Raw genomic sequence first — 14712 nt, 5'->3', positions numbered from 1 at the left:
TTCTTGGTATCTGGTGTTCTAAGATGGAATAAGGCCTCGTTCGCTTTTCGGTAAGTTATTTACCTGGGTAAATGCACTTACCCGGGTAAGTGCCTTTACCCATGTTCTTTTATTTCCCATGCAAACAAGGTAATGACCATTTTAGCCATAATAATCCATTATTATAAGGGACATTTTTGTCCCATTCAAGTGTTGGCAACTTTCCCCTAAGGTGAGAAAGTTATTTACCCACCTAAGAGATGGGTATCACTTACGCAGGTAAGGTAAGTGATACCCAGAAAAATAAATTTTCCCTGATCCCCATATAAATCTGAAAAAAGAACATGGGATTTTTGGTTAATGGGAATAAAAATCCCATTGACCAACTTTCCCCACTCTCAAAATCTTAAAAAAGAACGCCCCCTAAATGAAAACGAATTTTCTTTTGATTAAGGTTCTTCTTATATCAGGCTGGGTCACTTAAGTTGCCACGAAAGTTGGATATCCCTTACCTAGCTTATTCTTTCATTTTTCTTCACCATTAACAAGCATTCTATGGATCTTAGTGGTTAAGACTTGAAATTAATCTTATTGGAATGGACTCTCACCCAGGCCAGTTTTAAGGTCTAGAGATTTACCTTATCCAACTGACCTGGAGATTTTGGCATTGATTAGCTAAGGTGGGACTCTCGACAGGTAAAAATTAAAATAAAAAAAAGCAGAAAATTTTTAACCTTTTTTTAACATTATTTTCTTGATACTACGCAATTTGAGAGTTCATCTCTTGCTACTTCTATATCTCAATCGTTCAGACCTGGTTATGTGTCTATCCTTGCTAAGGCTGTAACTTGACCAAGATCATCAGCCCAAGCTCCACCCGACCCAACCCAAGCTCTTGCGTAAGCTGAGCTTGAGTTTTTGGGTTTTGGAATAGGTCTGGATGAAAAAATTTGGGCCTGACCTATATTTGGTTTATCTTGGGTTGAGGCCTTGGATAGCCTGAGCCTAACCGGTCCAAATTGCCAAAGTCCAAGTCCATCCCTATTTGTGTTTGAATAAGTTCAGGTTGAAACTGGGTTTGTAATTAAATTCGGGCATGTCCTCGGATTGCACCTCCAGTTTTTTGTATATAAGGTGGGGTGACACCATTTTACTACGTATTTTATTTTTCACAAACAAACAATATAATGTAAAGTCGGAAACATAAGTAGAGATTCTAAGAGAATTTTGTTTCAAATTGAATACCTTTGCTTTAAATTGTTTGTTGAGATTGGCTCAATCTTCCCAAATTTAAAAACGAACCGCTGACCGAACTGGTTAGGGGTTCGGTTGTCGAATCGAACGGTCCGACCGTTCGATCCAAATGGCTGGCCTGTTCTGACAAAAAAATAAAAAAATTTTAAAAGTTAAAAAACAGTCAAAACTGTTCGAATGATAACCGATCGGTTCAACAATTTGCTGACCAAAATCAACAGTTTTGGAGGAAAACAGAACTGGTCAGATGACCGGTTCCTGGTATTTCCGGTCGGGTCCGGTTTTGAAAACCCCACGGATCCCTGGAGTCTTATTTTCTAGATACGTACTAGGTTATTTTCATTGAAAAAGAAAGCCAATATAATTTTGAATGGTCTCGATCGAGAAAATTGTTATAAATGACTAAATGAACATCCTATGAAACAAAACGATTCCTGGAAAGAGAAAACTATGGCTTTGGTCCTGCTGCTTCTTCAGCTTCTGTTCTTACGGCCAGCAAGTGCGAAATTGTCGAACGTGTCAATGACAATGGCAAGGCCTGGATGCCAGGAGAGATGTGGAGACGTAACCATTCCCTACCCATTTGGGATCGGTGACTCAAACTGTTATAAGCAAGGCTACAACCTGACTTGTGAGGAAGGAAAACTGTTCATAGATACAGGAAATAATCGTCAACAAGTGTTAGAAATATCGCTAGGAGGCCAATTACGAATATACATTGCCATCAGTTACAAGTGCTACTCATCAGTCCACGAATCTGATCGCCGAGATTCGTTCACTTCGACCATTAATTTGCAATCTTTGCCTTACACAATTTCCGACACCAGTACCAGATTCATGGCTATCGGGTGCGACACCATCGCATCCATAAATGGCTTCACCTCCAGCAATCGAAACTCCACAGTCGGGTGCAGCATGCTTTGTGGTGACAGAGAGAGCGTTGTGAATGGCTCATGCTCGGGCATAGGTTGTTGTCAGACGTTCATCCCGAAGGGACTCAAGAAAATGAACTTGGAGCTGGGGACCAACAACGCCCACCGTGAGATTATGGAGTTCGATTGGTGGTGTGACTATGCCTTGCTCGTTGAGGGAGACTGGTATCAGTTCTCAATGGCGGATCTCGAGCGTTTTCATTTAGGCGAGAAAGCTAGCGTAGTTCCAGTAGTGCTCGATTGGTCGATAGAGAATTATACTTGCGAAAACATTTCAAGAGATGATCCCTCTTTTGCATGCGGCAAGAATAGCGACTGTGTTAACTCTCCCAACGGGCTTGGATATATTTGCAACTGTTCTCAAGGTTACAGAGGCAACCCTTATCTGGAAAACGGATGTCAAGGTAATATATATGTAATCTCCTTGGGGCCTGAGAGTCTTTATCAATAGTTATTTCTGGAGATCACAGTTTTATCTAATTATGGGTTGCAGATATAGATGAATGTGCCGATAAATCTATGAACGACTGCCTGGGTATTTGCAGAAATACACCTGGAAGTTACAATTGTTCTTGCCCACCCGGTAGCAAGGGGGACGGAAGAAGATTTCCTTGTAAGAAAAAGCAATTTCCTGTGGATCAAGTCATCATAGGTAACAAAATCAAACACTACTTGCTCATGTATATTTTGATTTTGACTCTACTTACCAAAAAGTATACTTTGACTATTTACTAGCTAGGTTGTTTGACTCCCAAGTCATAGATTATACAGTTCTACTTGTGGAATCTCCATCTCCTACCCAAAATATCTTCCCAGAAGGCCACAACCCTCCGTTTTACCGTGCTTTCATCTTCTTTGTCACCTCAGGGCTAGGCCTTGGGCCGGGCCCATATCACATAACCAATTCTGACTAAAGAATAGAATTTGAATTGTGTGAAGTTGTACTCTTGATTTCAGGCCCATGACAATACAGTATATCAGCTTGGACCCCACATGTCAAGCTAATATGCTGTATCATGATTGGCCTAGAATTCTCCTTAGAGGATTCAAAGTGTCCAAGGCACCGGGTCTTAGAAAAAGATTCCTAAGTTGTTTAAACAAATTAAGGGGGAGTTGGACAACTAACCATGTGGTCGAGCACCCCCTAAGAGCTAAGATTCAAGAAACCGGTTGCAACATAAGTCTGGGAAAAGGGTTTAAGTAATTTCAATCTATAGATTATCATAATATAAAGTTCAAAACTTATTATTATAATTTAAATTATAATAATAAGTTTTGAACTTTATATTATGATAATCTATAGATTGATAATTCTAAATGCCATTTTGTCATATTGATAATTCTTAATGTTATATTAGCACAATTTAATGATTAATATATACTACCATATTAAACTCAAGAATATACATACTATACTTCTACTATAAGTATAACTTGACATTTAATGGTAACAAGATTACACATTCCATTGTAGTACCATAAAAAAACTATTTAAATCATTATTGTTAAATAGTTGTGTTTATGACTTATAACCAATCATATATACTGATAAGAAAGCATTATTATGAATCAATCAGGCTAAAAAAACTTTATGATAGATATTTAATCAATCATTTGATCTTTTAAAGTTATTAGTAAATATGCACATGCATTGCACGCGATTGTTTCAAATGACAACAATAATAAGAACACAATAATATGGTGGCCTAACTATTTGAATCACATGGTAGTTTCAATTGCACATTCCTTTTGTGCATGTACAAATTATGTCACTCCCAACAATTATGTTGAAGTTCATTATGTCTAACTATGTAATTTGGAAGTTGAAGATGCATGCAATGTTAGTGAAAGAAGATTGAGCAATTTCCTTGGAAAGAAAAAGAGAAGAAGCTTGTTGATATGAAAGATGAAAAGTTTGAAAAGAAATACTACATAGCCATGGTGGGTATTCTTCTCGCATTAAAACATTTTTTTTTATTCAATGCGTCCAAAGAAATCATTGCCAAGGGTTTGTAAGACAAATTGCATAATCTCTATGAGGGAAATTGATGTACAACTAATCCTTCCTCAAGAAACAACTCTATAAACTAAGAATGAATGCAAGAACGATTGAATGAGTTTTACACTCTAGTGCTCTTTTGGTTTGTTTTATGCATGATTCTTGGGATAGATTGATTATGAGTTTGAGAAATACAAAAAAAATTATCATTGGAATCTACCATTTCTATGTGACAAATAAAAGAGTCTCATAGAAAAGTTGGTGAAAACTCTTATGGTGATGAAATGATGGTAAGAAGTACATCTAGTGAGAGAACCAACTTTGATAGAAATCAAATAATATATATGTTGAAATGCAGGAAAGGACCAATGTTTTGGAGTTAAGGTAAGAAGGATTACTTTCAGAATGATTATGAATTACCTAAGGTAAATCAGAGTCGATCCAATTCTTATTAGGATCCAAATTCAAAGAATTTCCACAGTAAGTTAGAGCCAACCTAACTCTTATTGAATTATGACATTTCTTTCCATAGGATGCCATGAAGAGATTGGTTCTACACATATTAGCTATGTAATGGTGCAACTATTTACATGGGTGACAATAATACATATAAAATAGTGGGAGTTAAAGAAGTTAAAATTACCATGTTTGATGGCATCACTTGTATGGTATTTGGTGTATGACATATTTCAAGACTACAAAAAAGTATCATATTGTTTGAAAATTTTAATGAGGATGGTTATAAGTTTTATAGAGAGAAAGGTGGGTTAAAGATCATTTAAGTAGCTATGGTGGTTGCAAAAGGCAAATTGCAAGGTAACCTATACCACTAGATCAGAGATATCCTAGCCATCAATGCTATTGTTGCAAATATTGTGACTGGTTTTATCATGACTTTGCACAACCATTTAGGTCATATGAGCAAGCAAGGACTAAAGGTATTTTTGATCAAAATTTGCTTCCTAGTTTAAAATCTAGTGGATTTCTATGAATACCACCTATTTTGGAAAATACCATAAAGCTAGATTTTCTAAGTCTAAAGCAAGAAGTAGAGAAGTATTAGATAATACACTTTGATACTTGGAAAGCTACTATAAAATCTCTCAAAGGTTTGTAAATCTTGTTTCATTTATTGATGACTTCTCTAAAAAGGTACGAGCATATATACTCCAAAGGAAGAGTGACACTTTTTTCTTCTCCAAGAAGTTCAAAGCTTTGGTAAAAAACCAAGAAAGAAAAAGGGTTAAGTTTCTTCAAACAAATGATGGATCGGAACGTACCTAGAAAAGATTGTAAGGATTTTTGTAAGGTTATATCAAAGAGAGGTATAGTCAAGGATTTCTTCAAACAAATATTGGTAAATTAGTATTCCATTAAAGCACTTGATTATAAAGATTGTAAGGATTTTTGTAAGGTTATATCAAAGAGAGGTATAGTCAAGGATTTCTTCAAACAAATATTGGTAAATTAGTATTCCATTAAAGCACTTGATTATAAAATTCTAAAAGAGGTATAGTCAAGAAATCCTTCATTGCATACTTTTGCTATGATACTTATGTATGGATTTCCAAAAAGCAAATGATCAAGTTGGACGCAAGGTCCAAAAAGTGTTTTTTTTTTTTTTTTTGCTATACAAATGGTACAAATGGGTACAAGTTATGTGGTCCTACTATCTACAAGGTTATTATTAGTCAAGATGTTGTACTCAATGAAGACACAATGTAGAAAGAAAATATGTGGCTAAGCTCAGAGATAACAAAGAAGGTTTAAGTGAAACCTTTCAACAAAGATTTAAGATCAATAAATTGATGAAATTATTGATGACAATGATGAAGGTAAATTGAATTTTTTGAGAGTGAGACTCATGGTTATCAAAGTCAACTTAGGTGGGATACAAAACCATTTGTCTACGTTTAGGGTTATGTGACAGCTTATGCATGCAACATAGAGGAGTATGATCTTACACTACGAAGCTATTGAAAGACTAAACGTTTGTCACTAGCAAAAGGCTATGGATAAAATGAAAGCATTGAAGAAGAACAAAGATTGGGAGTTAGTTGAACTACCTAAGGGTTGGAAGGCCATTGATTGTAGATGAGTGTACAAGCTCAAGAGAGATGCTCAAAAATTAACTTCTATGAAATGTTATCTCATGTTGTTCATTTGAGTACTATCCACACTATATTGAGTATAACTGAAGTACTTAACTTAGAGTTTGAGCATTTAGATGTTAAGACCATCTTTCTACTAGAAAATCTCAAAGAAGAGATTTCTATGACCCTTCCTAAAGGTTATATCAAAGAGAGAAGAAAGATCTGGTTTGTCGATTGATTAAATCACTTTGTGGTTTGAAGGAGGTACCTAATGTTCATAGAAGTGATTTGATTCTTTATCATAAGCTTTTGTTTTTTGAAGATGTGAAGAAAATTATAGCAGCTATATATGTGATGGTGACGATCACTTCAACACTCGTTGTAGGTACTAACAAAGAGAGTATCACCACATTGAATGCTTGTAGTACCAAGAAGTTTGACATGAATAAGGATGAGAGCTATTAATCAGATTTTTGAGATGATAGTGTAAAGGATAAGAAGAGTAGGAAAGTATGGATAATTTAAGAGAGTTATATTTAGTGGATTCATGGCCCATAATGAAAATAGCCCACCAAATTGGCTAAAGTGAAGATGACCATTTGACTTCACTGATTACATCATTTATTTAACTAATGAATAGTAGTTGATCCAATGGTTGAACTAATTTTGATAATACCTGATGTAACCGTTTTTGGTCACGTACCATTTTTTGTGATGTATAAAATTTTTTGGCTAAGTACCTCGTTGTTTGACCCGGTGGTGACGCCTTGGTGATGAGCTACTTGGTGACAAACTGCTTGGGGGCGGACTGCCTGGTGGCGAACTGCCTGGTGGCGAACTGCTTGGTGGCGAACTCTCTGGTGGCAAACTCTCTGGTGGTGAACTGCCTGGTGGACTCGTCACTTGACTTGCTCCTAGGCGGCCTGCAAATCAGAGGATGGTGGAGCTCCCTAGTGCAGCGCAACCCGACTACCCTTCGCGTGAGGTGATTTCCTCTCCTTTGTAGGTGGCTGGAGCTGAGGGACTTGCGAGAACTGAATCAGAGGACCCGGGGGTACTTTCCCGGTGGGACTCTCCGATGCCTAAGTTAGCATTCTGATTGCAGAGAGCTTGGAGAGAAATGAGAGAGCTAGAGAGTAGGGGTTACCCTCCTTTCTTTCCTCCCCCTCCCCTTTGGGGGGTGAGGGCTTTATATACTGGAGTCTTTGCGAGTTAGGTGGGTGAAAAGCCTCCAAACGGTAAGACTCGTCACATCCCGTCAGAACCGGGATACGGTGCTGAACTCCTCGAGGTCGTCAGGCTGGCACTTGTGTCAGGCGGCCAAGTCAGCGCCTGGGCTAGGTTGTCAGGGCGACGCCTGCGTCAGTCGGTGGGTCGGTGTCTGGGCCAGGTTGTCAGGTCGGCGCGTGTGTTAGCCGGCGGGTCGGTGTCTGGGCCAGGTTGTCAGGTCGGCGCCTGTGTCAGTCGGCGGGTCGGTGTCTGGGCTAGGTTGTCAGGCGGGAGATCTTCCTGCGATACTTGGGGATGAACTGCTTAGTGGCGAGCTGCCTAGTGGTGAGCTACCTATGCAATGCCGAGTTGTCTAAGTTGCCAGGCTAAGGGTGAGCTGCCTGTGGCGAGCTGCCTGTGGCGAGCTCGAGCTGCCTATGGCAAGCTGCCTATGGCGAGCTGCTTATGGTGAGCTGCCTATGGCGAGGTGCCTATGGCGAGCTGCTTGTGGCAAGCTGCTTATGGCAAGTTGCCTATGGCGAGCTGCTTATGGCGAGCTGCCTATGGCAAGTTGCCTATGGCAAGCTACCTATGGCAAGTTGCCTATGGCGAGTTGCCTGTGGCGAGCTGCTTATGGCGAGCTGCCTATGGCGAGCTGCCTAGTTGTCAAGAGGCTACACTTAGTTGGCATTGAGGTGCCAGGTGTCACAATTTCACTGGAGGGTCAAATCTGCCCTCATCAATACCTATTCTATCCCTGGTGATACTATAAATAAGGGTCACTTCATTTCATTGTAATATATCTCAATAACTTATTTCTCTATACTTTAGGTGTTGGAAATGAGATTTCCATTTGTTTATTCAATACCAAATTTACTTGCCTTTTTATTCTCTTTCCTAATAAAAGTTACATTTTCACTTAAGGCATTCTATATATAGTTACTTTTCTTTATAACTATGAATTGTGTAAGCAATATTATAGGGCATCCAAAATGGTAAGTGAGATTTATCATGGGAGAAGCCTAATTCCTACAGGCCTAAAATATCTTAACTAAGGGTGAGATTGGACACCTTACTTTTAATATTAGCACATGGATAGTTTCCCTAAGATGGTGTTGTGTGATCTTAACCATTGGGTGAGACACTAGACTACTATGTATGTTATGGGGTACATGCTGATAAAATCCAGTTAGAGATTAATTCATGAAAGGAGTTTTTTGTCAATGTCAGTTGTTAGTTACATGAATTTCTCTTATGTAAAGTCCATTTAGTCCTTAGACCTAAATAATTCTAAGATTATATCTAAGATTAAGATCAACCATTTTGAAATTCCATGAGGATGATTATTGATAGCCTGTGGAAATGAAACTTCATGTATTAGGTGTTTAGGAATGATTTTATGATCCTATGAATGCCCAACAAGGAGTCTTCACCAATAGACAAGAGAGAATATCACTAACAAGAAGTTGAGTTGAATCAACACTTTGGTGGAGGAATCTCAATAAGATTAGGACTCCTATATAAGACCTAGGGTAGAACCAAGATGAGTATGGAAGAATCCTTGTTGAGTTGGGACTTTTAGGGAGGAATTCTAGTTGTACTAGGAATTAAGTCTCAGGGGAATGTAAGATGAATATGGGAAAAGTCCATGTAGCACTCTAACTCACAAGAAAGTTTCTAAGGCTTGTCCTGTACTGTCCTAATTAAACTAGGAATCCCTGATATATGTAAGTGAAATACTAGAAACTACCTTGAAAAATGTTTAAAAAATAACTGAATTTCAAGAGACATCTCAGTCAAAGTATAAGTTTTTTGTCAAATACCATATGATGGTGGTTGGTCAAGATAATAGCTCTTTATGTGGTTTTCCAACCAAATTTGAACATTGTTGTGCAAAAGGACTGAATTATAATTTTACTTTGTATGTAGGAGTCAATGTGATAATTATCAAGGATTAAGGACTTGACTACAATCCAATAGCAAAGAGATATAATATTTCTTGGAAAACTTTAATCATCAAGGATAGAGACCTAATAGGATCTCACACCCCCTTAAAACCCTATTTCTCATAATATAGAAGATATTTTTGAAGCTTGAAGAGAAGAATTCAACCAAACCTAAAGGAGAGTTTGATTTTCCCTAATCCAACACCCAATCAATCCACAACCGAGTGTTGAAAAGCTACAAGAAAAGGGAGCAATGTGATCTCCATTAGAGAAATTGATTTGACCAATTGAATCAACAATTTTATTGGATTTTCACTTGAAGGTTGCTGCTTGGGAGTGAACTTCATGCTAGAATAGGTATGAAATAATTAAAAATAAATAAAAATAGTTAGATACACCATAGCCATCTTGGGTTCATAGTGAATGAAATTGGTTTCCTCTCTTGCCATTTTACTTTCATTGGGATGTACTGAGTGTTGGGTGTTAAGTGTGTGTTGTGTATGGGCTCAAGTATTCTATAAGGGGGTTATAACGGTATTTGCTGAGTGAGGTATTGGTGAGGCTACATTGTTGTTGTGTTTTTCTTGTTTTATAGTGAAGAAGAAAGCTTCAAGGTGTTGTCCATGGACATAGGCAATTTAGAAAAACCACATGGAATTTGGTGTTATCTATCTTCCTGTTCTTATTGTACTTTTTTTTTTTTTTGTATTTATGTTTTTCTTTCCTTTTGTGCATGTGCAAACTGTATTGTTCATTTCCCAACACTAAATATAATAGTATCCATCAAGAGTGAAAATGGTAGTTTTATAAATGTGAAGGAAATATTAACCACATGGAATTTGGTGTTATCTATCTTCCTGTTCTTATTGTATATTTTTTTTTTGTATTTATGTTTTTCTTTCCTTTTGTGCATGTGCAAACTGTATTGTTCATTTCCCAACACTAAATATAATAGTAGCCATCAAGAGTGAAAATGATAGCTTTTATAAATGTTGTGAAGGAAATATTAACAATTACTTAGAGCTCAACTATAGTTATAAATTAAGAACAAAGATTTAGAAAATAACTCTTTAAGGGGATGAATGGTCCCCTCCTATTTTCTCATGTGCTAATATGCCATAGCCGATGCAAACTATCCAATAAGTAGGGGAACCAATTGTTCATTTCCCTCCACTCAAGAATTATACCTTATTTTAAAATATCATATGACATATATGCAAGTTTAATATTAGCCATCCAAAGCTTTAATCTAATCTAAGTTATTTAGTCTTCTAAACTGATTGTACTTTTTATTATTCTAGTCTATTGTTAGCATACCATGTGTTTGATTTTTTTTTCCTTACCATGCTAGAAATTGGAAAACAAGTTTTGAATTTAAAATGTTTTGGCATGTATTACGGTCATTTGGCTTAAACATAACCCATTTTAGTAATATATGGAGACCCTTTAATTAGTCTTACCTAAATGATAAATTTTCCTAGCTCTTGCATATCTCCTTGCTAGATTATATTCATCTTGCTAACCCTTGAACCCTTCATCATAGAATTTTTTTATAAGTCCAAGTTATGTATAGCTTTCCATTAATTTTCAACTAATATTATTGGAACATATTCATGGGTTCTACAGGTATTGCGGTAACTCTAGGACTATTGTGTCTAGTATTTGGTAATTCTTGGCTATATTTTGCATTGAAAAGACTAAGGATTAAGAAAGTCAAAGAGAAGTTCTTTAGGAGAAATGGTGGTTTGATACTACAACGACAGATCTCTTCAATAGATACCAGTGTGGAGAAAACCATAATTTTCACAGCTGAAGAACTAGATAAAGCAACTGACAACTATAATGAGAATAGGATCCTTGGTCAAGGGGGTCAAGGTACAGTTTACAAAGGTATGCTATCAGATGGAAGGATTGTAGCAGTTAAGAAGTCTAAAATAGTGGATGAAGCCCAACTTGAACAATTCATCAATGAGGTTGTCATACTTTCTCAAATCAACCATAGGAATGTAGTTAAATTATTAGGTTGTTGCTTAGAAATAGATGTTCCTGTACTAGTTTATGAATTCATTTCTAGTGGAACCTTATCCTACCATATTCATAACCAAAGTAATGAGTATCCACTTTCATGGGATAATCGTGTAAGAATTTCCACAGAAGTTGCAGGGGCAATTTTTTACTTGCACTCATCAGCATCTATACCAATTTACCATAGAGACATCAAGTCTTCAAACATACTTTTAGATGAGAAACACAGAGCAAAAGTGACAGACTTTGGGATTTCAAGGTCTATTATTGCAATTGATAAAACTCACTTAACAACTGTAGTTCAAGGAACCTTTGGATATCTTGACCCAGAATACTTCCGGTCATGTCGGTTTACAGAGAAGAGTGATGTTTACAGTTTTGGAGTGGTGCTTGTAGAGATTCTAACCGGGGAGAAGCCTATTTCTCCCATTGGACCACAAGAATGGAAAAACTTGGCCGCATATCTTGTTTCTTCAGTAGAGGAGAACTGTCTGGACAATATTCTTGATCCTCAAATTGTAAGGGAGGATAGAAAAGAAGAGATACAAGTAGTTTCTGACCTTGCAAGGAGATGCTTAAACCTAAATGGAAAAAAAAGGCCAACAATGAAAGAGGTTGCTTTGGAGCTAGAGGGACTGAGAAAGTCTAAAGGGCAGCCTTTAGCTCAACAAAATGCTCAAGATGATCGGAGCTCCATATCATAATTGAACCATTGGATCTATGGGATAAAGGTTCAAGTTCAAGTGGATATGGAAATTATAAAGATAGCATTAAAACCACTGCTTGAATCAAACATTCTAGTCATTCACTAAAAATATAGTATTGGAGGAAGTTTCAGCTTCAGTTGTTGTAATATGATGAATGATCAATTGTTTGCATTTTAATTTTATTTTACTCTAATTCCATTTTAATTTTATTACTTCGTATATGATCAATTGTTTGCATTAAATACAACTGAAATAAAGTTTTTAGAACTTTCTTTTCAATTTGCTATTTATTTTGTATTTTTTTAATTTTTTATCATTGGCCAAAATACTTATCATTTTTACTTAGCAAAAAAAGTAAAAAATTCTTAACAAAAACAAAAACAGAATCAGGCCCCTGGCTCGGCCCAGCCCAGGCCTACAGCTCGATGTTGCCTAGGCCTGTGGCATAAACCTGACATGGCATGGATCCACTTGCGCTAATGTTAGAGGCTATGTTGGGTTTCCCCTTTAAGGGGTTCTAGGCCAAGCAGGCATAACGTGTCTAAGCTTGCTTTACAGCATGGCACAACCCGCTACAATGATGTGGGTGTCCCGCTGGGTCATGGTAGTGTAGCATGTCCCACATTACACCTCTACTTGTACTATTATACATAATTTTCAAAAAGTCTTTTCCATCCTTGTTAATTCTTCAATTTTCAATATAATGGAATATCTCTTATCAGAAAGTGAACCATAAAACACTTGTCTCACTTTGACTTCCCCATGCGCATGGACTCAGGGGGTCCATGGTCATAAAATATAAAATAAATAAGGAAAAATCCACCCATAAATTTTGATAAATAATACTTAATTGATTAAGTTGCATTTGGAATTGACATAAATGCTGGTTCAATGCGTTATTGTACTTAGGTCTTGCTTTACACGCGTTCGGATATAATGTTAAAATAACCTTAAAATCGAAGTAAACGTGTTATCTTATTAGAGTTTATTTCGATTTTGGGGTGAAAAACTACTTCCATTTTAACGAAATAGGTGAAGAGTTTACTTCAGCCTCAGCCACCTAAACTAATTGGCCCCGCTATGTTCGTAACAGCTAGTTCTGCTTCACGGAATCTACCCTTATCAACTACCACGTTCGATCTCTACTGAATCTGCAATCGGTAACTACAACATGTTCGGAAGAATCACTGCCAAACTTTCTCTCTCATTCTTAATTATTGAAATTTAATTTTCTAATTTATTTCATTGGTGCAACTTGTCTGGGAGCATTTGTTAAATTTCACTGACTAAACACTCAATGGAACCTTTCCCAACTTGCGAACGAGAGGGTTATGATAGATTTCAGAATCCGGGCAGTCAACTTTGTTATATGTCTGGAATCTGGAGCGGGTTACATATCAAGGTTATATGGACCTGCTATCTTACCCGTTTGCCTCTCTTCAGAGTTCATACCTATGCCAGCTGTATGTATGGTCCAGTACACATTGGATTGGTTTGAACTAACCCATTTTAACCCACATCCAGCGGTGCAGAATTATGCATTATGCGGTGTAATTTGATCCAAATGAATTTCATTATGCTTAAGTTGTGCTTTAATTTTTGCGCAATTAAAATGGGTTAACGAGATTAGAGTGAGATTAAACAAAGAATTCGAATCTCCTACCCATAAATTGATCCCAAGGGACACTACAGGCATATATACATTTAGAGTGTTTCCCTTATCCTTTATTGGGAAGATATATATTGTCAATACACGGCCATGGTTAGGAATGTGGGGAGAGTTTGGTTGCGGTTCCATTGCTTCAGCTCGTGTTGATGCTATGTTCAACAGTGGCGGCATCATCAAAGGTCTTGATGGGAAGGCCTGGATGCCCAGAGGCGTGTGAGCCGTGGCATATTACTGTTTTATACCCCGTTTGACTAGATCAGCCAAATTATTATAAACAAGTTCTGCCAACTGACCTGCAACTAAGCGTGTCAATGGGTCGGTTTTGGATTGGATCCCATCCAGTCCAAAATCAATTTGGATGGATTGGACGGACAAACAAGATATATTGGATTGGATCAATTCGGTCCAAAATATTTATTAGATTGGATTGGACCCGATCCGTCCGTAACAAATTAATATTAGATTGGATTGGATTAAGCCAATATTTGATCCATTGATATAAAATAAGAATATATGTGTTAATGAACCAGGTTTAGATTAAAACCAATCTAAATCAAAATGAATTTGAATGGATTTAACAGTCTAGACATTGAATTGGATCGGTCCAAATTGGTCCAAAACATTAATTGGATTAGATTAAACCTGATCCATTTATAATGGACTCACATCGGACTGGATTGGATTGGACCAAATCCAGTCCAATAGACACCCCTACCTGCAACCACACTTCCAAGGACCGTTCTCAAATGGATATTAGGAACATTAGAAACCAAATTGTTACATGTACTGGTTCACTTTGTACCGTGGCTGTGGCAAACACATCCATGTATACTGGTTCTCAAATGGATACTATAAATAAGGGTCACTTCATTTCATTGTAATATATCTCAATAACTTAT

At 37.1% G+C, this 14712-nt stretch overlaps 1 pseudogene; it reads left to right on the top strand.

Annotated features, from left to right (window-relative positions):
* Window positions 1-1683: 1683 nt before the first annotated feature.
* LOC148845106 (wall-associated receptor kinase 2 pseudogene) lies at window positions 1684-12141 on the top strand (annotated as a pseudogene).
* Window positions 12142-14712: the final 2571 nt, after the last annotated feature.

Source organism: Nelumbo lutea, chromosome 7 (genome assembly GCF_056320005.1).
Source record: "Nelumbo lutea isolate HS-2025 chromosome 7, American lotus-T2T, whole genome shotgun sequence".
Classification (NCBI taxonomy): domain Eukaryota; kingdom Viridiplantae; phylum Streptophyta; class Magnoliopsida; order Proteales; family Nelumbonaceae; genus Nelumbo; species Nelumbo lutea.
Note: the sequence above shows the minus strand (reverse complement) of the source record. Positions and strands in the feature narration are given on the sequence as shown.